This window comes from Oryctolagus cuniculus, chromosome 14, assembly GCF_964237555.1.
Source record: "Oryctolagus cuniculus chromosome 14, mOryCun1.1, whole genome shotgun sequence".
Taxonomy (NCBI): domain Eukaryota; kingdom Metazoa; phylum Chordata; class Mammalia; order Lagomorpha; family Leporidae; genus Oryctolagus; species Oryctolagus cuniculus.
In genome coordinates, this window is record NC_091445.1 from 65,353,213 (window position 1) to 65,372,517 (window position 19,305).

Below are 19,305 nucleotides of genomic sequence, written 5' to 3' on the forward strand. Positions count from 1 at the left end.
CTGTTTTTATTTCAGCATCAGACTTTTGATATTGTAGCTTTGTAATATAAGTTGACACCAAGAAGAATGATCCTTACTTTTTTCTTCTTCATTCTGATTCCTTCAGTTATACAAGCTCCCTTTTGGTATGAATATTAAGATTATTTTTTCTATTTCTGTGAAAAAATACCATTGATGGATATCAGCACTGTGGTGTAGAGTGTTAAAGTCCCATCCTGAAGCACCTACATCCCATATGGGCACCAGTTCAAGTACTGGCTGTTCCACTTCCGATCCTGCTCCCTGCTAATGAACCTCAGAAAGTAGTAGAGGATGGCCCAAGTCCTTGGGCGCCTGCACCTGTGTGGGAGACCTGGAAGAAGTTCCTGGCTTCTAGCTTCAGATGAGCTCAGCTCCAGTCCTTGCAGCCATTCGGGGAGTGAACCAGATGATGGAAGACCTCTCTCTCTCTCTCTCTCTCTCTCTCTCTTTCTCTACCTCTGTAACTCTGTCTTTCAAATAAATAAAATAAATCTTAAAAAAAGAAAAAAAAATCATTAAAATGCTGATATTTATTATATTGAATCCTTAGATTGCTTTGAGTAGTATGGAAGTTTTTGACAATGTTATATCTTTCAAGGGTGGGATATCATTTCAGTTTTGCTTTTTCAATTTCTTTAACCAATACTTTATACTTTTAATTGCACAAATCTTTCACTTCTTTGGTTGAATTTATTCCCATTTATTTTAATATGTGTGTTACTGTAAATTGGAATAACATTGTTTTCTTAATTTCTTTTCTGGATACTTCATTGTTTGTATTTAGGAACACAACTAATTTTTGTATATTGATTTTATAGCAGAGCTTTTAGGGTTTGCTCTACAAAAGATCATGTAATCTCCAGAGACAATTGTACACCTTTCTTTCCTACTTGGATGTCTTCTGTGTCTTTTTCTTGCCTAGTTGCTCAGGATAGGATTTTCAGTACTGTTGAACAGAAGTGGCAAGAGTGGGCACCCATCTCTGCTTCCTCTTCTTAGAGGAAAAGATTTTCTTTCACCATTGAGTACAATTCTACAGGAAACACTATTATAAGGTTATAGCCCTTATTTTAAAAATTAAAAAAAACTATAGATTAAAGATACAAGTGAGTGGAGTCATACTGTTAGTAGGCAGTAGAATAAAGACTTTAAATTAAATAAAATGGATTGTGTAGCCACCCACACACCTTAATACTACATTTAACAGCATCTTCTTGGTGAGAGAGCCAAGTATGAAGATGGAAAGAATACCACATTATTTTATCTCACACAGTTAGATTTTTTTTCCAGCCACCCACCACAGCAAGAATGTCAGAAGACCTAAGATGAACTCTGGTCCATATCTGAGACTGAATCTAAACACTCAGTCGCATAAAGGTTAGACCCTTCAGCCTGAATTTTCCAGCAAGTTCAGCGGAGCAACATATTTACAAGGTGCTAGAACCATCTGACATAAAACTTTTGTCCCTTCAGAATATAGTACACTGTGATATCACAAAATTATGCATTTACTAAGAAATGTAATTAAACTATTGCTGAGTAGATGAAGACATAACACTACTCTAGCAAGTTTTAAAACCACACAGAACAAGACCAGCTATAACATTTTCCCCCCAAATTTTGAAACTTTTAGGAAATAATAACTTGGGGCTTTATCATCAATATTTCATGTTTTACTATCTTTTTATGAATTAATATTAAAATATACAAAATTATCTTCTATATAAAACAAAATATACCTACTTTTTGCACATAGATTAAAAATGAAAATATAAAGAACTCATAAAATGTAAAATATATAAGCACTTCATTAGAAAGGATGGCACAAATGACTTTCTAATTTTAATTAGACAAGAACACGTACACACAAATCTATCTGGCCATCTATTCAATATTCAATAAACATTTATAAAACAAAAACTATTTTCATATGTTTTCCCAAAGAAATGCAGGTTGAAGCAACATGATATATTTTCCTTACTCATTGATAAAATTGTCAACTTAAAAATAAATTGGTGCAGGCATTTAGTCTAGCATTTAAGGCTCTGGTTAAGAAGCCTGCATTCCATATTGGAGTGCTACGGTTCAATACCAGACTCTGGTTCCTGACTCATCTTCCTGCTAACCTAGATCCTGGGAAGCAATGGTGATAGCTCAAGGTATTAGATTCCCATCATTATTATGGAAGGTGTGGGTTGTCTTTCTGGTTTCCAACTTGGCTGGCTCAGTCCTACCATTGTGGGTATTTGGGGATGAACCAGTGGATGAGAGCTCTCTGTCTCTCTGTCTCTGTTTCTCTCATTCTACCTGCCACTCAAGTAAAAAAAAATTAAAATACATGTAAAAATCAATGAGAATAGAGATATTGATTTACATAATTTTCAATTCCCTTTAATGGTATGATTAAATTAAATTTTTTGTGTTTTCATGCCACCTTCTGCAATCTGTTTTGATGTGTTTCGGTAGGATGATTTGAAGAAAATCACACTGATACATGTGGTTTCAAGAACTTTGTGATAATTTTGAATAATATACCAGTACTAGACAAGTGGCATGTTCTTTTTTAAAAAAATATTTATTTTATTTATTTGAAAGGCAGAGTTACACAGAGAGGTAGAGACAGAGAGAGAGGTCTTCCATCCCTGGCTCACTCCCCAGATGGCCACAACGGCCAGAGCTGCACCAATCCAAAGCCAGGGGCCAGGAACTTCCTCCAGGTCTCCCACGTGGGTGTAGGGGCCCAAGGACTTGGGCCATCTGCCAGTGGTATCCCAGGAAATAGCAGAGAGCTGGATAGGAAGAGGAGCAGCTGGGACTAGAACCAGTGCCCATATGGCAAATGCTTCAGGCCAGGGCGTTAGTGGTATATTCTTAAAGGTTATTTGCAGCATAGAGTCTGAAATTCTATCAGTGAATATGTCCTGCTTTAATGTATTAAAATATTTTAGACAATTACTATGCATCAGTTATATATTTTAATTAAAAATAGAAATCCTTGGGTTTATTCTGCAAAAAAATTGAGGTCTTTCTTGATAAAAATTCTTTTATAATCATAGGTATTTTTATGTGCATATGCTTAAATTGAGTGATGATATAAAATACACTTTATATGTGGAATTATGGTTAAAATGTTCAAAACCCACTGTACTAGAGAAATTTTTGCACATGCACATTGGGAGACATAAAATTATATTTATAACATCTCAGTTTTTAGTAAAAGAACACTGGAAACAATTTAAATTTTAATCAGTTGTGGTATGTGTCATGTTTTCACTTGATCATATTATATAGTGGGCCATCTAGGTGGACTATGTGACTGAGCTCTGTCTAAGATGTAGGAAAATTACAGACAGCACTTTTAGTAATAGTCGTAAATTTCTCTTACAATACTCACTTTCCCCTTCCCTTCCTAACTCTCCTCTTTCTTCTTTCATCTCCCCCCTCCAGTCTTCTCTGCGTCTCAATTTTTCTCCATCTGTCATCCCTCTCACTCTCTCTAGTTCTCTCCCTCATTCATATGCACACATTCTCTGCTCCTGCCATCACCTCCACTTTCATGTTGCAATCTAAGACTGGAATATGGTGGGTGCACACAATGGGAAAAAATCTTGGGTCCCTGAGTTCTCTAGCAGGAGAAAAGACAAACAGGAGAGCTATTCTGTAAGATATATTTGCACTGTGTAAGTGTGAAATAAGCCAATGGATGCTTAAATACTATTTGCTACTGCAGTTTATCTTATACAAATTAATTTTTAATCCTCCTACAAAATGTTAAACTATAAAAATAAATGATTTATAATCTGAATAAATCCCACATGAATATAAACATAAAAAGGAAGACTACTTCATTTACATAAAGTTCAAAAATATGCAAAATTAACCATCATTTTTATTACTAATACACAAAGGCACTTAAAAAAGTTCATAGAAAATGGAATTGATGGGCCGGCGCCGTGGCTCAATAGGCTAATCCTCCACCTTGCAGCGCCGGCACACCGGGTTCTAGTCCCGGTCAGGGCGCCGGATTCTGTCCCGGTTGCCCCTCTTCCAGGCCAGCTCTCTGCTATGGCCAGGGAGTGCAGTGGAGGATGGCCCAGGTGCTTGGGCCCTACACCCCATGGGAGACCAGGAAAAGCACCTGGATCCTGGCTCCTGCCATCGGATCAGCGCGGTGCGCCGGCTGCAGCGGCGGCCATTGGAGGGTGAACCAACGGCAAAGGAAGACCTTTCTGTCTCTCTCTCTCACTGTCCACTCTGCCTGTCAAAAATAAAAAAAAAAAAATGGAGTTGAATAGTGTTTGTCTTGTTCCAAAAAAAAACCTTTGAAATATATGCATACAAAGATCTTCAAAATTATGAAAAACAAACATTATGAAACTATGCATGGGTTTTGTGTGTAAACTTGTTTACACCAAAGTAAATGTATAATTCTGGTTTTTTTTTTGTTTTTTTGTTTTTTTGTTTTTTTTTTTTTTTTACAGGCAGAGTTAGACAGAGAGAGAGAAATGTCTTCCTTTTGTTGGTTCACCCCCCAAATGGCTGCTATGGCCAGTGCACTGCGCCAATCCAAAGCCAGGAGCCAGGTGCTTTCTTCTGGTCTCCCATGCGGGTGCAGGGCCCAAGCACTTGGGCCATCCTCCACTGCCCTCCCGGGCCACAGCAGAGAGCTGGACTGGAAGAGGAGCAACCGGGAAAGAATCCAGTGCCCCAGTCGGGGCTAGAACCCAGAGTACCGGCACCACAGGTGGAGGATTAGCCTAGTGAGCCATGGCACCGGCCTTGATTCTGTTTTTCATGAGTTTTCAAAGTACCCTCATGTGTGTTAAAACTGTAAAGAAAAGCAATATAATGACAAACACAAAAACAAGTACAGTGGTTATCTTTGAGTAATAGTAATGGGAGTAATGGTAATAGTCACATACAAGAATGAACTTGCAATGAACTTTGGTATAATGAAAATATTCTTTTTTTTCTATAATGAATAGTAGGTGATGAGAACATTTTATTTGAATCCCCATACTTTATACCTTACCTATATTTTTATTTAAAATTGTGTCTACTTAATATTTCATATTTTTAGAGAAGAGTTACTGAAAAACAGTTCAATTATTGTGCAATAATAGTTTCCAGTTAGCAATTTCTCCAAAAGAATTTGGCAAGAAGGAAGATCACCAGGCAGATGTTATGAAGAACTAGACTATGCAACTGATAGAAGTTGCAACAGAGTTATTTGGGAGAAACAAAAACATATTCTCAAAAGCCAATTAATTAATTCAATTTCTAATTTGCCTGGAATTGGGTAATCTTAATCATGTGCTGAACTGAGATATGGTTCTCAAATGGAGGAATATGAGAATAAGTTCATTGAGTTTGAAAGTTTGAAAAAGATGATTAGAGAATAATTTTCCTTAGAAGTTTCAAAAACAGCAGACAGAACCACTTCTTGTTAGAACTGAATGAGACATGAGAGATTCTAAAATAGTGCTTCTCAGTCTTGCCTGCCTATTAGAATTATCTAGGGAGTTTTAAAAAATATTCCAATGCTGGGGCTGCACTAGAGACAACTTAAATCAGAACATCTGGGGGCAGCAGCTCAGCACTAGCGTTGTAAAGGATCCCCAGATGATCTCAGGGTCCAGCCAACATTAGGGGCCACTGACCTTTCCTTCTCAGTTGAAGGGTCTGAGGTTGGTAGAGGTGCATCGCATTATTTAAGGTCACATTGCTGGTTAATTATGCTTTCCCCCCATTTTTTACGTTGCATTCTTCTCTCCCTGTTTTTATGTTGCATTTCCCCTATATTTTAGACATTATTTACACCATATCAGTTGCTGGTGGCCTCACTCTTCTCTTGTTCTAGCCTCCTAGCTCCACAGAGATGTGACCTGACTGTGCTTTACTTCAAATATGGCCCACACACCACTCACTTTCTTCCCAGAAGCTTCTTACATGACACTGTGGCACTCACAACCACACAACTTGGAAGTAGTGACTGATCATCAGCCCACGAGGCGAAACTATAACTAATGGGTAATGGGCTCTGATGGTTGCTTCCCCTTCATTCTACTGTATTGGAAGACTTCAGATGTACTTTATAGGCCTCTTTAGGCAGATCTCAGAGCTTGAAAACCCTGCTACCTTCATCAGTAACCAGCTTCCTAATACACTTTTGGCCTGGCTTTTAAGTAACCTGGCCTGTCTCCACCTCTTTGGGTTGCACTCTCCAATAAAATATTGGCAATTAAGTTCAGGCTCTGCTTTCTGAAGAATCTAAAGAAGTGTCACTTTTCTTCTGTTATCTATACTCTTGAATTCAGAGCCATGACCTGGATGCTGCCCGGATCATAAACTCTTCATGTTTATGTTCTTCTATGCTCACTAGAGCCAATGAGATACACTTGGTTCTTTGAGAACCTTGCATACTCATTTTCTACAGAAGGTGAAGCTAGCAGAGAAAAAGGAAACAATAGGTGATCACAGACAGTAATGAAACTGATCAAAAGCTAATAAAAAGATTTAGAAGGAAAACAAGATCACAACTTGGAATAAGAAGAGCAGTGACAAATAAATCTTCCCTATGTAACCTACTACCAGAGTAATGACTGATTTCCACATAAAGTACGGCAGTTCAACTATTATTAAATATTAAAGTATCTTCTTTATGCCTCTATCTTTCTAGTAATGTTATTCACAAGAAATGCATATACTCATTCGTTCTATGCCCACCTGACATTAACTGGTCCCATCAGCGTTTCAGAAAGTTAGATAACAAATATTATTGTTGGTGAGATTGAGAATGAGTAATTACTGAATTTCCAGCTAAGTCTCTAAGACAACAAGAATAAGGACACTATATTGCATGGATCTTACTGAAAGTAAATGAGAGATGGATCATCTACACTTCCAAAAATGTCAGACTCCTATCTGTGTACCGTGTCCTTGCTTGTCCCTACTCCTGGTTATAGACACAAAACTCCTGACTCTCTGGTCATCATGAAACATACCATGTCTCTTGTTAACATATATTCTAGATTTTGCCACTGTGTAGGATCTTTATATTTTCAACCATCTGTCCCTAGGTCTCTGCCTCTGATATTCAGGGGCTTTTTACTTTCTTGGTATTTTCTCTTCTATGTCCTCCTTTAATCAACAAAGACTCCCTACCATATGAAATAGACCTGGTGATAGAACAGCGTGTGCCAACATATTATGTTTCTTCATTTAGTTTACCTTAACAAGGTAATAAACAGAAATGAGATAGAGAATACAGATTACAATAAATAGAATGGAGTGAATAGTAAATGCAGAACTAGTTTTACAAAGATTAGTCAGATAAAGCTGGTTTCAGGAAGGAAATGGGACTTAAGGATCTTAGGGGAATTTCAGAGAGAGTCTGAGACTTAAAGAATGAAACTGAGTCATCCACAAAAAATGTCTATGAGAAAAAAATATATTCTAGACAGGGAGAAGCAGATATGAAGGTCTTGAAGTACTACAGAGTTTGTTAAGTTTCAGGAGCCCAAACGGGGCCTGTTTCACTGGAATATGGTGAAAATCCAAAGAATGGCATAAAATAGAATGGAGAGATTACAGGCATCATATTCTCTGAGATTCTGGAAACCATGACATGGGATTTGGATTGGTATTATAAGAGTAATAGGAGGTATTTGAAGAATTAATAGAAAGCAACATGGCCTGATTTTAATTCTTAGAGACATTCCTCATGTTGTTCCATAGGGAAAGGTTGGAAGAAAGGCAAAAGATGCAAGAACCAAATAAAGGAACTAACATAGTCAAGGAAATATTTGAATCTATTAAATATTAAAATGGAGGCAAGCATTTGATGATGCAGTTAGGATGCTGCCTGGGATGCCTACATTCCATATCAGAGTGCCTGGGTTTGATTTCTGGCTCCACGTCCAGTTCTAGCTTCCTGCTGATGCATACCCCAAGATACAGAAGGTTATGGCCCATGCCATCCTTGTAGGAGATACAAATTTGAGTTCAAGGCTCAAGGCTTCCATCTGTCCCAGTCTGGGCTGTTGCAGGCATGTAGGGAGTAAAGCAGTACATGGAAGATAGATCTCTCTCTCTCTCTGTGCCTTTCAAATAAACAAAACTAAATAAAAATTTATAAAATACTACAAAAGAATATAATGAACATAAAATCACATAGCATAAACATTTGTCAAAATGATATTTAACTATATACATTCATTGATGAGGAAACCAAAAAGGTATTATAACTAATTCAAATGAGAAGTAGTCAATGGCAATATATTGGCAATTAGAAGTACCAAAATCAAAATAAATGGAAGTCAACAGGGTGCCTTCCCCAAGGAGGTTCACACCTCCCTTAGGATGTACCCCATGTGAAGAAATAGATGGGTCAGGGCCTCATAACTGACAAGGCCTTCAAGCCCACCAGATTATTACCAGGCCCATTCTGTCAGTTTCTATTTGCCTCTCAATCAGAGAACTTATTCATGGTTTAGAAAGCACCTTTCTTAAGTCCTTTAATAATGACTCTGTCCTTTGTTCTAGACCCTGTCTAGCCCACTTGGGGCCTCATTCCTTTGTAATCATAGCCTCTACTCTTGCATCAATGGCTCTACTCCTGACCTGTGTGTATTGATGGTCTTCTCCTCCACTTAATGTTGTATGATTGTTCAGAATTTCTCTATAGACATACCCTACTGAACCGCAAAAGATGAGTGGCCTTTCTCCCAGTCTTGAGATCAGCTTTAAACCACATCCATCAGACAGTCTTCACAAGGGTGCAGAGACCCCCCTCATTTCCTCTCCTCTGTGAAATCCTCTCATTATTTGATTAATGCCACTACTAGGACCATTGGTTGCTATTCTTACCCTTTTATACTACTATGCCTGTTTAAGTGTTTACAGGAGGTGATAATAGAATGAACCAAGGCCTTCATCAGCCAGGCAGTCAACCAAATGCTCCTACAGGGATATAATCGCCTCCCCACCCAGGAGACACTGACTTGAGACATCGCCCCATGCCAGCAGAGTAGCTCATTGCCCCATGTCAGCAAGAAGTCATCGTCCCTCTACCCTTCCTGGACTTTTGGGGCTAATGTAATCCCATACAACTTCTGCTTATAAAAAACAAAAGGGGGAGGAATGTTAGTAAAATGGCTCAGTCTTATCTATGGCGTGATCTACACCCCAGACACCATCCTAGGCTCTAGCCCCCACCACCATGGCTGGAAGCTAAGGTGACCTCATGACCCAACCACCGGTGTGTCAGTTCAACCCCCACCCTAATGGGATTCACTACTCCTATTTCCCTGCCCACCCCTGGCAAAGGGATAAGAGGACCTGTTCCTGAACATATGGCTCTCTCTCTCTCTCTTGATCTCTCTCTTACGCTCTCCTTCTCCCTCTTTTCCTTCTTCACCCCTTCCCTCTGGTCTGTTGGGTTTCTTCCAAGAAACCTTTCCCTTAAAAAAAAGTAACAAAATGAATGTCAAATATCAAAGAATCAAAACAACTAGTCAATATCCACAGGGCAATAAACACCTGCAGCTCTATAAATAAAATCATTTGCATTATTATCAATTTTCTATATTTTATTAGAATTTAAAATAGCTCAAATATTATGAAAGACATAAATAACCATGAACAGTGTGCTAGACCATAAACCCAGGTTTTTTGTGTTGTTCATTTCAAAATCTTTCATAGCTCTTCATGACAAGAACTAGGAGAGTGAATTCAGAAATCTGTCTGGAATTACAGATATGTTGCAAGGTCTAAACTGGTTTGATTTGCTGATAAATTAGAATGGTGTGTGTGTGTGTGTGTGTGTGTGTATGAGAGAGAGAGAGAGAGAGAGAGAGAGAGAGAGGTGAGGGAAAGAGAAGACTCAAGGATCATTTGTTGGGTAAATTTTGTCCAGTGGAACAATCTTATCTGACATATGACACCAAATGAACTCCTGCACTGGACTGTGATATATAGAGTTCCACCCAGAGGAAATGATCATATTTATAGAAGAGGGATGAGACAGAATGGAGATATTTTCAGGCAGAAATAAAATATCTTCTTCAGCAAATTATAAGTGACAGATTTAGTTAACTTTAAAGGAGAGATGGAAATCCATTCTACTGCAAGCCTCCAAAGTGCCAAATTATGCTGTGAGCATTTTCCAATCACCTCTCATGGACTTTTAGCTGAGGACTGACTCTAACAACAACGTGTTGGGATTTGAGGGACTCAATCATTTTAGCCATCAGCAGATGATATGCCCAAGATTTCATGGGTTTTAGTTACCTAACACATCCTCCTTTCAGTGTGTCTATACTTCGGATGGTTCGAGGTGGAGTGGGGGATGAGGGAAGGGATGTCTACTGATGAATCAAATGGAGTTGTAGTAGCTGAGGCAGTGAAATAAGGAAGATGCACAGAATTCCATAGGGTGAGGCACTTGGAATAGGAAGGCAGAGAAGGCAAATCTGGAAACACTAGAGACAACAAAGTCCTGTAAGGACTGCTTTAAAGATCACTGTGGATTTGTACTGGCTTACTGCAATTCTCTTTAATAAGGGAAATAAGAATCAAGTCCATTTAAATTAAAAATTGATAATGATATGCTTTTGTTTCATAAGCCAAAGAAATTGACTAGAAAAAAAAAAAGAAATGTCAATAGCAGCGGCTTCTGATGGTGAAAGTATGGGTAATCTTCATTTTACATTATATTCTCTATTTTTCAAAATCTCTATGATCAGCATAGTTAGAAAAACCACAGAAGTACAATTGTGGGCACTATATTAAAAAAATCTCAAGATTATGTCTATTCATTTTATATCTACTAAACTGCACAACATAAGACTGAATATATATGGCAAACCTAAATTAGGGCTATCTGAAATAATTGTCAGTCTCCAAAGAAACAGAAAAATGTTATGCCATGTTACAATCAGTTATGTTATTCCACAGAATCAGGAAGATTAAAAAAGTGGCATTATGTATTGTATTCCCTTTTTACTTTGTAGATTTCAATTAAAAGAGTTCTTCCTATAGGAATTGCTTAATCAAGATGTTTAGGAACATGTTATATAATGTGTAATACCAAAAGAACTCATGGCCTCTTAACTATAATGAAACTCACTATGAACCTCCCAATTGAAGATAAGTCCTCATACAACTTATCTACACTGAAAGATCCTCCCTGGGAGATACTGATTGTAGAAGAAATATTGAGAAATATTGTGACACCATCTTCATCTTATCTGCAACACTACCCCACCAGCTTGAAAGGCAGTTTGTTCACTGGACTGGGTCTTCTGACACCCGGGACTCATATGACCTGGCATTTGCATTTCCACAGGAACAGTCACTAGGGAATATCTCAACTTGTTACCACATACACCAGGCCCAGGGAAGCCACCATTTTTGCCGCTCAACTCTCCATCATAACTTCTGCACACCATCACCTTTTCCACGCCCTCCCAATGTGAATCCTCATTTTTAAACCTGACACATCACACATCGGTGGATTTGCCTCTAAAAGAATTACTGACATGCCCAGATGCAGCAAAAATCATCGTATTCAGGTAAAGTTTCATCTCCATGTTTTGGAGGACTCTAAAACATGAACCATTCTGCTGATAACTTCAGAGGAAAGATACATTTGTTTATTATTAAAAGAAAGTCTGTGGATTCTTACAGAAGACATCGAAAATGTTTTTGTTGCCCTTTATCAAATCTCAAGTAGACTTGGAGAGAATCCAGCCTCATGATGTGGAAGAAGAGGAAATGCAGTCCAGTTACACTGCCTATGTTCAGGAGCAGAGTCAGGACTGAAAACATGTGTTTTTTATTGTCTTGTTTTTGTTTTTCTCTCTTGCATCAGAGAGAGCCACACTATGGAATAGTTTGAAACAAATCTGAAGAGTCTGGTGAAACCCATTTTTCTGAGTGCTACAATATTCCCTTGTCAAGGGTGCCTGAAGAGACATCTGGACAAACGTGGAAAACATAGAAAAGATAGAATAACTTTGCTATGAGGATACAAATCCTCCCAGTTTTGATATAACCACCAAAAACTGAAAATAAGAAGGCGTTGAATCTACCTAAGAGCTACTCCTGAGGAGCTACGTGAGATCGATCTTTGGAGAGGATGGATGTTTGTTTTGTCTTCCCCTTTGATGTCAGTGTTCTGGAGATGGGAAGGGAGACTTTGCTGTGGTATTGGCTCAGGCTTCCCTAGCCAATCTAACCCAACTTATGTGGATGCTGTGTTGGTGAGGTCAGTTTGGAATATTCTGGATTTTGCATAGCTAAGCAGCAGATACTTTGGCAGGGTGGCTCAAATCAGTTGTCAATCCCTTCCCTCCCCGAGCAAAGGCCTTAATGCTGAATGAGCTGAGAGCCCACTGATTGTCAAGTTCTGTTCTCTGTGGCTAAAGACCCAAATGAAACACATGTGGATTTTCACCAGTGTTCCAAACCCTGCAAGACTTGAAGCATTTTTAGGCCACAGTCCACATGGATTTAGTAATAGGAGTCTGCACAGTTATCCTTTTCTGAATGACTATGCTATTTTTTTTCCAAATGTTCTTAGCTAATTTTGGAGTCTAGACTCTGTGAAATCTCAGGAAGAAGTCCCATTAATCTTGTACACAAGGGAGTATGACAAGATAAAACTGTATCCACAGGGAATTCTTTGTCTAATCTGTTACATCTCTTTTTGAGATGCCTATGGAGATTTAGAGAAAACTGAGTCATCCATTGAACAGGTTAGTGATAAGGTACCAAGAATTCATTCACCCGGCTGACTTCAACTCTCTGTGTTTCTTATTTTTTAGCTAACTCACACCCATGAGCAGGCATGTTCTTCCCTATTTCTCTAGTTCTTTCTTCTTCTACATTTTCTCTATATTGTGGTCACTATTCTTATTTTCTTCACCCTGAGATAATATGAAAACTCTGTACATTCTAAAAGTTGCAACCAACTTGAAATGTCAAGATTATAGTAACTTGTACTTCTGCAGCCTCGTTGTGTGAGTGGATGGGTGTGAACATGAGTATAGAATAGCAAAGCCCAGCTTTCATGAACAGAGTAGCACTTGGACTGGTATGCACAACACCCTCTCTACCCTGACAGAGCCTGAACTTACATAGGTAGACAAAACCCAGGACCCAGATACATCTAACCATTTATAAGGTTCAGATTTGAGAGTTTTTGTTTGTTTGTTTTAGCTTGGTTTGGTTTAGTTTTTTTTAAGATACACAGAAGAGAGCCTGTCCTAGATAATTTATGAAGCAGATTCAATTTGTTTGCATTCTCTTATCTTAGCCTGCCTCCTGACCTTTATTTTTCTTCAACCAACTACTCCATTGCCCCCCCTCTACTATTCTCCAGCTACCAATCTCACCTATTGGTTAATACTTCCAGCACCATCCTAAGCAATGCTCAGGGCTTTCAAGTTCAAACTCCCATGTATGTAGGCTACAGAAGGAAAATATTTCAAGCATCCAGTCCACACTAGAGGATGACATGATAAGAACAATATTCACATGAGAAATCTTATGTTTAATGATTTGGTTAATACAAATGATGACTGATTTAAAAGTTTCTAGAAAAAGAAATTGGAAAAGAATGCTGTCTAGAGACTCCTTAATTTTAGAGGTAGTTCTTTGCTCTGAAATGCATGAGGAAAATGCAAAACAGTGAAATGAGATGATAAACAACCTGTAAAGACCAGATGGGGGGTGAACCAATGGAAAAGGGAAGACCTTTCTCTCTGTCTCCCTCTCTCTCACTGTCTAACTCTGCCTGTCATAAAAAAAAAAAATTTAAAAAATGTTAGAAAGAGCTGGTAAGAGCTCACATGTGGCAGCAGCTGGAGGTCCTCTAAGGAAACCATTAAAACCTGGCTGTGACAAAATTTAGTTTTGATTGGACTATAAAAAATAGAACTCATTTTGACCAGGGCCATTCCTTCACTGAAAATCTCAAGCTAGGGCCATTAACTTTTATTTACTTATTTATTCACTCATTTATTCATTCATTTTAGAAAGAAGCATCTTCCCTACAATTTATTTGAAAGCTAGAAATAGATATCATAAAATATATTCACTATATAGGTTAATAAAAAGTTCTTATAGTCAGATAGTGATTCTCAAGACTTCTATAGAATTCGTCTTGCACTGGCAAACCCTGTTTTTTATCCTGTCCTATGTGGTAAATGCTTGTCTATTTCTTGGGCTGTCTTTAAGTGGGAAATAAACATGGAATCTATTACAGTGCCATCCATTACAAATATTTTGTGAGCCTCATCAGTAATTCAAATTTCTTTGTTGTCATAATTTTTACAAAATTTAAGATAAATTAAATTTATTTTAATATGTATTATTTAACAATATATTCAAAATATGATTTCAATATAACTAAGATAAAAATTAAGTGATATTTACTTTTTTTAAGAAGTATGTCTTTATGACTCTGTGTATTTAAAATGTTAGAATGTCTTGGCCAGCGCTGTGGCTCACTTGGCTAATCCTCTGCCTGCAGCGCCGGCACCCCAGGTTCTAGTCCCAGTTGGGGCGCCGGATTCTGTCCCGGTTGCTCCTCTTCCAGGCCAGCTCTTTGCTGTGGCCCGGGAGGGCAGTGGAGGATGGCCCAAATGCTTGGGCCCCGCACCCCATGGGAGACCAGGAAGAAGCACCTGGCTCCTGGCTTCGGATCGGGGCAGCGTGCCGGCTGCAACGCACCGGCCATAGCTGCCACTTGGGGGTGAACCAACGGAAAAGGAAGACCTTTCTCTCTGTCTCTCTCTCTCACTGTCTAACTCTGCCTGTCAAAAAAAAAAAAAAAAAACTTTAAAAAATGTTAGAATGTCTCAAGACTAGCTACATTTAAAGAGTCTGATAACCATTTGTGGCAAGTAGATAGTGCAGTTATACTGTCTGCTGAGTGAAGAGAGTGGTAAGCTTGGATATGTTTACCAAACTCAGGGAGCAAAAGCACAAGACAATTTGCTCTCACTATAAATTGTAAAATCAGATAAGGGAACTCTTCAGTCAGCCTAACATTGGGTCCCTCTTCCCTGGAGGAGGCAGTAACTCATACAAACTGGAAGAATTCCATTCCACATAATTTGAATGTAGGCAAGAAAGAGAGCTTGTTTGGAACCAAACTGGGATCTTGAATTCCTACCCAAGTACCTTATAACATTATATGCACAAACCTGCTTTGGAATGTCTCAGACCACAGAACTCCATAGTGTGGTCAGAAGCTGACCAAACCAATTTGTTAGGGTTTGCAAAAAGAGATCCCCTCTGTCATAAGTAGACCCAACTGAACTCTTGGCAGAAAATTACATGGCTTGCAGAGGGCATCATTAGTACCTTTTAAGAGTGGGTTCTGGTGAGCAGGTACCCTGGAGAAATGCTTTTAGAAATCAGTCTCCAACGACAGAAAAGGGTCAGGAAAATTCATGCTAACCAAATGTAGCAAATGTGTCTGAACTGCTGATGAATGCCACTTAAAATGTGAAAGAATTAAATATTTGCACAGAAGTTGACAATATGTTCCCACACACATGCATTGCAGGAATTACCCAGAAAACCTTTCTCTAGTATTTACTGTGCAAGAGGCAGCAAGGCAAGGTAGTGCCACCATAGCAAGGCTTCAATGAAAACAAATTAGTGAATATGACACTTTTAACTCAAGCTTTGTGTCAAGGTTCAATGAAAAAAATCCTCAGTTAATTCAAATCACTGATATCTTGTTTGATATGCAATAACCTATTTTATAGCATAACATTAATTCTCAGTCACACATGTCCCACCTTCTTGTTGCTGCTTTTGTGTTGGGTTTACTTGTTTCTCCCATTTCAAGACAATTTCCCCCCAACGAATCATTAATTTATTTGTTTTTGCTCATAAGAATATACACATACAAAATCATAAAAGTTACCCTGTTATGAATGTTTACTACCTACCTAATCTTTAAGCCATTTTCTTTTGCTTTTTCTCTTTTTGATGAGTTTGAATTCCAGATTTGATTCAGTGTACGCTGGTCCTGATTTCAATTTTAAAAATCCTCTACTGCCACAATATTTTGTGGGTTTTGTATGTTTATTTTAAGAAAATCACAGCTGAATTCATGTAATTCATGCAACATAAGTAAGAAAAGTAAAATAGAATATTTTCTGAAAATAGTTATCATAATTCTGGCAAATGGATAAATAAGAGACCTTGGGGTTGATAAAATTGGTTGGAAAGATGTGTTGCTCTTAATAAGGCAAATAAACAAGCTGGGTTAATATTTACCTAGATTGTATGCCTCAAAGAAAAAACACTATAATCAATACAAGTATTCCTTTTTGACAAGTTCAAGAATAAGCTGAAACATTTTTAACTGTTTCCAAATGGAACACAAGGATATAAGTTTCCTATGTGCACTTCTGTGGGGAATTTTTTTTAAACTTTTATTTAATGAATATAAATTTCCAAAGTACAGTTTATGGATTACAATGGCTTCCCCCCCATAACCTCCCTCCCACACGCAACCCTCCCCTTTCCCACTCCCTCTCCCCTTCCATTCACATCAAGATTCATTTTCAATTCTCTTTATATACAGAAGATCAGTTTAGCATACATTAAGTAAAGATTTCAACAGTTTGCTCCCACACAGAAACATAAAGTGAAAAATACTGTTTGAGTACTAGTTACAGCATTAAATCTCAATGTACAGCACACTAAGGACAAAGATCCTACTTGAGAAGCAAGTGCACAGTGACTCCTGTTGTTGACTTAACAAATTGACACTCTTGTTTATGGCCTCAGTAATCACCCTAGGCTCTTGTCATGAGCTGCCAAGGCTATGGAAGCCCCCTGAGTTCACTGACTCTGATCATATTTAGACAAGGCCATGGTCAAAGTGGAAGTTCTCTCCTCCCTTCAGAGAAAGGTACCTCCTTCTTTGATGACCCGTTCTTTCCACTTGGATCTCACTCGCGGAGATCTTTCATTTAGGTCTTTTTTTTTTCCCCCAGAGTGTCTTGGCTTTCCATGCCTGAAATACTCTCATGGGCTTTTCAGCTGGATCCGCATGCCTTAAGGGCTGATTCTGAGGCCAGAGTGCTGTTTAGGACATCTGCCATTCTATGGGTCTGCTGTGTATCTCACTTCCCATGTTGGATCATTCTCTCCCTTTTTTATTCTATCAGCTAGTATTTGCAGACACTAGTCTTGTTTATGTGATCCCTTTGGTTCTTAGTCCTATCATTATGATCAATTGTGAACAGAATTTGATCACTGGGACTAGTAAGATGGCATTGGTACATGCCACTGCCTGCAAAGATTGCATCCCATATGAATGCCCATATAGATGTCCCAGCTGTTCAACTTCTGATCCAGTTCTCTGTTAATGACATGGGAAAAGCAGAGGAAGATGACGAAGTGTTTGGGCCCCTATCACCCATGTGGGAGACCCAAATGAAGCTCCTGGATTCTGCCTGATCATTTTGGCCACTTGGATAGTGAACCAGCAGAAAGAAGATCTCTTTCTATCTTTCCCTCTCTGTAACTCTGTCAAATAAATAAATCTTTTTTAAAAAGTGTATGTGGTGCCAGTGCTGTGGCATAGAGAGTAAAGTTGCCTACTGTGATGCCAGCATCCTATATGGGTGCTGGTTTGAGTCCCCGCTGTTCCACTTCAATCCAGCTTCCTGCTAGTGGCCTGGGAAAGCAAAGTAGGATGGCCCAAGTGGTGGGGTCCCTGTACCCAAATAGGAAACCTGGAAAAAGCTCCCAGCTTTGGATTGGCCCAGCTCCGGCCATTGCAGTCATTTGGGCAATGAACCAGGCTCTGGAAGCTCTCTCTGTCTCTCCCTATCTCTCTCTGTAACTCTGCCTTTCAAATAAATAAAATAAGTCTAAAAAAAGTGTCTACTATAATGTACTTAGTTATTAATTATTTAATTCATTGTAATTTATTTAGTCACTGGCTTCCTTTACTGACAACAAGTAAATGTAAGTGTTATATTTTATTTATTTGAGAGGAAGCAGGGGAGAGAGGTCCCATTGCTGTTTTGCTCCTCCAAAATCTGCAACAAATCTGGAAACAGAATTCAACCCAAATCTCCTACATGGGTGGCAGGAATCAGATTATTTGAGCTATCACCATTGCCTCTCAGGGTCTGCACTGGCAGGCAGCTGGAGTGAGAAACCAGAGCTTGGAATTGAACACAGATATTCTGATGTGGCTAGGCTAATCACCTGATCCTCACGCCCCCAAAAATGTACATTTTAAAAATGTTTTAAAGATTGGTTTATTTATTTAAAAGGTAGAGTAAAGAGAGAGAGAGAGAGAGATCATTAAGTTTCCTGCTGGATGAAATTGCAATGTAATATTTTGTTATCTATAGAAAATAGTCTATATAATGTGTTCATGATTTCCAAAGGACATAGACCACTTGGTTTAAAAGAATCCATAAAAATAGCTTTTTCTAAACTCTCTCAAATAAGAGCCAGTTATGTGTGAATCATTAAGCTCTGAAAAGTACAAGTCACACATTCCCTACAACACCAAAAATTTTTTTTCAATGTGACACCCTTCCAAGAGAAGCTAATTCTAGTTATTGATTCCTGTCAACATCATTGACATTTAGAAAGTGTTAAATAAACTCTAAGGATGATCTAGAGGAATATTTCTGCCATAGGATGAAACTAAGAAATCTTATTCCTGGGATGAGTCAGCAAAAACAAAGAGGTATGCAGAGAGGCCATAGACATCCCTTTACAGTTCACTTCTTCCCTTGAGTTTGTAAGTAAAGAAATGGACTCAAATATCTATTGATGGCAAAATCACAACAGACATGCTTATTGTGGGCAATGCATGTTGACAGGACGAATGTAATTTAAAAGCTATGAAGTTATCTGGTATATTGAGCATGCCAGATCTTCATTAGGGAATTACTGCCAGTTTCAGTCTCTCTCCCTTTAACTCTCTCACTCTCTTAAGAAGGATGTGGAAAACGAGTTTAAAGGAGAGCACCAGAAATGACCAGGAAGAGCAATGAACGTAAAGAAGTTGGGTTTATATTATGTCTAGAGACAGATAAAATTTTATAACTGCATCCAATAAGTAATGAAATATTCCCTATGTATTTTATCTCAATATGGATAAAAACAAAAGAGCTACTGTTGAGACAAAATAATCAGGTTAGATATGCATAAGGACTTTTAGAGAGTGAAAATTGTTAGTGTTGAATGGATTGAAATGTGTTCAATCTTCCATGTAGTAACTGAGTA